Source organism: Pteropus medius, unplaced genomic scaffold (genome assembly GCF_902729225.1).
Source record: "Pteropus medius unplaced genomic scaffold, Ma_sr-lr_union100, whole genome shotgun sequence".
Taxonomy (NCBI): Eukaryota; Metazoa; Chordata; class Mammalia; order Chiroptera; family Pteropodidae; genus Pteropus; species Pteropus medius.
This window is the reverse complement of record NW_024356249.1, coordinates 12,957,480-12,961,701: the sequence shown is the minus strand read 5'-3', so window position 1 is coordinate 12,961,701 and position 4,222 is coordinate 12,957,480. Positions and strand designations below refer to the sequence as shown.

General features: G+C 32.9%; 1 pseudogene; it reads left to right on the top strand.

Moving 5' to 3' along the window:
• The first annotated feature begins 579 nt into the window (after window positions 1-579).
• On the top strand, window positions 580-698 carry LOC120601282 (uncharacterized; annotated as a pseudogene).
• The last annotated feature ends 3,524 nt before the right edge of the window (window positions 699-4,222 follow it).

The following is a 4,222-nucleotide window of genomic DNA, read 5'->3' as shown; positions in this document are numbered from 1 at the left end:
CTCCCTTTACCCCATCTACCTCCTCCCTCTCCCGACCTCATTTTCTTTTTAAAAAGATGATACAAGCTAGCATTGCCAGGATCTCCCTTTGGAGATGGCTTCCCTATTATAGCTAGGTATAAAATTTAGGTCTAAAATAATTTTTCTTACCATATACTATGTTATTGCAGGCTGAGTTTATTTAGTGAAACAAAGGTAAACTATATCATTAACTAAAATCTTGGAAATTTACCAGTTCACATTCACTTCCTTCCAGATACTGGTATTGATTTTTCTTAGTCTTAGCAATTGATGATATCTAAAACATTATTTTCTTCTTTATTTTCATGAGTATTTGAGTGAAATTTGGGTAGGCTTTATGAATACACATAACCATTTATATTTGAAATTGAAGATTCTACTAACCCTTTCTTATTTATCTTTCAATTCTCAGTACTTTCAATTCTAGCATACTGTCTGTTTCATAGTCATTACTAAAATGAAAAAGGAATTTTGCAGATAGGCATTATAACTTCAAATCCTTCACTACATGGAACTAATATGCTATAAATATTGTAAGCAGTTGAAAATATTTTTTCATCCTACGGCCATGCCATCCTGAACACACTGGATCTTGTCTGATCTCAGAAGCTAAGCAGGGGCAGGCCTGGTTAGTACTTGAATGGGAGACCACCTAGGAATACCGGGTGCTGTAGGCTATAAATAAAAATAAAAAAAAATACATACATACATACATAAATTAATACATAAATAAATTAAATAAATTAATTAATTAAAACATTTTTTCATGGTTAACATATATAAGATATATAGCATTATAAGATTCCTTATATAATTCCTTATATAATTGACTTCTAAAGCTTCAAAGGATATTATGAAAGCCTTTATAGAAAAAATTGTCTTTTAATTTAATAAATATTTATTGTGTATGTAATATATGCTGGGCCTTATGCTGGTTCAATAAGATACAACCCACAATGTCTTAACCAAAGAGATCCTGTTTAGTAGATAAGATGAACATAAGCATACTTTTAACTGTGTTATAAGTGTAGCAGATATAAAACATGGAGAGAATAGTTAACTTTAGCTGTGAAGATCAGAGAAGTGGAATAGAAGGACATGACAAGTGGAAATGGAGGACATTATAGGCAAAAGAAAGGCATATTTAAATGTACCAGTATTTGATGTACCAGTATTTGGTGGGGGTACTGTAAACAATTTAGAATTGTTTGAAAGAGGGGTATTAAGAGATGAGACTAAAGAGAAATGTTGAGTCCATATCAAAAAGAACCTTGTGTGTCATATCAAAGAACTTTGACTTTATTTAACTATCAAGTGTTACTTACTTTTAAGGAAAATCCACTAGAAAAACACACACATCCTTCTTAAAACAATTTGGGATTATAGTAGCTTGTGCATTCTTTTTTCTGTAGGAATCATTTATATAGACAAAGCAGATCCTTTAAAATGTCTAGCACAGCACAGAGAAGCATTCTGGAAACAATAAGGAAGTGGACTGGGTGACAGACTGAAAGCTATACTTAAGGAAGTGGTAGCATTAATAGGGAGGTGGACAGATTTGAGTGCCTTGAACGTTAATAGGATCAACAGGACTTCTTATATAAATCAAGGATTTGATCTAACTTATTTACGTATATTGAAGAGAAGAAACTTTTAAAAATAATTATCCCTTATAATTCTATGGACATAATCAATGGAATTTAGATCTGGCAATATATATTAACTTTACATATATGGAGGCTATTTATGGCCCCTTTATGAATGATATTTATAAACATATTAAGTGAAGGGGAAGGAGATACTATCTCATAAACTGAAATGATGAATTTATACTTTTCATTGGGACTTTTGACAAAAGATGCCTATTTACTCCTTCACTTTAGATTCAGTGCCATATTCATATAGTTTTACACTTTCTGAAGTAGTCTGAAACAGTGTAAAATATTTTCTGAAAATTGTTTCCAATTTTATACAGATAGTATTAGTTTTGGTGCTCTAAAAGACTTTAGAACTTGACGGTAACCTTTTCCTAATTTTATTCTGATCTTTAATATACTTTATTTTTTTACCTACATTATAATATTTATAGTTTTTTAAAAGTGTAACTAATGGACTGCTCATGAGTTTGCTATGCCAAGGTTTCAATACTTTTATATTATGGATTTTGTCTTTTATGACTCAAACTGTATATGTATGTGTCAATACATGTGTTTCTGTTTATTTGAATTATTTATTTATTTATTAAATTTATTGGGGGTAATATTGGTTAATAAAATTATATAGGTTTCAAGTATATAGTTCAATAATATGTTGTATGTATATTGCATTGTGTGTTCATCATCCATTTAAATTGTCTTCCATCACCATACAGTTTTAATTTTATCATTTGGTTAGAGTAGTATTTCCTAGTTTCTTTTACATCATGGCATACCTAGAAAATGGTATATGTACACAGTATATGAAAGGCAATAGATAAGACTTCTTGCTTTAAGACAGCAGTCCCCAACCTTTTTGGCACCAAGGACCAGTGCTCCTATGAGAATTTAATGCCTAATGATCTGGGATGGAGCTGAGGCGGTAATGCTGGTGCTGGGGAGTGGCTGCAAATACAGACGAAGCTTCGCTTGCTCACCTGCTGCTCATCTACTGCTGTGTGGCCCAGATCCTAATAGACCACAGACTGGCACCGGTGTGTGGCCCAGGGGTTGGGGACTCCTGCTTTAAGAGACCACAAGCCAGCTGCTCTAGCCTATCATATGCTTATCAGACCATTCTGAAGCTGAAGAAAATTGCTATCTTCTCATACCCTCCTAGCCCATTCACACTGGTTGGCATTCTCTGAGATATAGAATGGAACTTAAAAAAGTCATGGTTATGGAATGGACACCTGCATTTTTCAGTAAGTATTGTGATAGTATTCGACATACTATGTAGCAAAAATGCCAGTTGGTTCAATGAACTGATACTAGTGGTCACAATATGTAACATGGTATGTATAACTCAGGACAACCTACAATCATTACAGAAAACATGAGTGAAAGCACGTTTTATTGATGAAGACTCAAGAGTCTTTGATAGGATATTTTAAATATCCAGTTCTTACATTTCATAAATGAGAAAACTTGAGGCTAAAGAAATTACATATCTTGACTAGAAAGTAAATGACTTAAATAGAGATTAAATGACTGGACTTTAAGCTTTATGTGGTCAGGGACATTTTATTTGCTATCTCCCATTGCTTGATAGAGTGCATAGCACATGGCAGAAGTTTCTTAAAATTCTGTTGAGTGAATGAATGAATTGGATAGGGTCACAGAGCCAAATGAGAATTACAGTCTTTCATTGTCCAGCTCAATAATTTGATCCACTATGTATAGACTGTATATCACATTGTTATCAATGTTCTATGAATAACTCATTGTGTGGCACAAAGCACAAAAGGTCATGGACATATGTTAGAATTGAAAATTTTAAGGATTATCTTTTCTTCTGTTTTGTAGCAGTTCCTATCCCTCATATTCATAAATCAAACATGAAATATTTGGGTTGCCATCAAGCTTATATTTATCTTAATATATTTTTGTAAATATAGGTATTTTAAAAATCAACAATATTGGCCTTATATGAGCTTTCACAAATATTTTTCACTTTGGTAGTTATAATATTTTGTCATTTTCTTCAGTAATGGAATATAGTCAGGTTTGTCTTTTTCTATTAATAGATGAAATATAAAAATTTAAATAATTAATTACTGATGTGTCCTATATGCAAGCATTGAAATCAGAGAGAGCACCATCACTGAAAAGTTATGTCACTCAAGAATTCATTAAACATTCATTAGCATCACCTTAGGTAAAGGTGTCCTTGTTTACATATTTGCAGATTTGCATATGCATGCCCTGAACAAGATTTTGAAAATGTTTATGATCCTATGACCACTTTAATTATAAGTTTCCAAATGGTTATTTGTGAAATCTTTACTCAATGTAATCATTTTTTTTTTCTACCAGGTCTTTTGCATAGCCCAGTATACAAGGTGACACTGAAATATGACAAGTGAAATTCCAGTTTGGGTGCCTCCATCTCTCTCCCTTGAATTCTGATCCAGTGGCTGCCAAAGCCAAAAGAGATTTGGGGTAGGGGGCTTGGTCAAAGGAAAAGCTGCTGAGGTTGGCTTGGCAGATGAGGAAAGGGGAAGGCT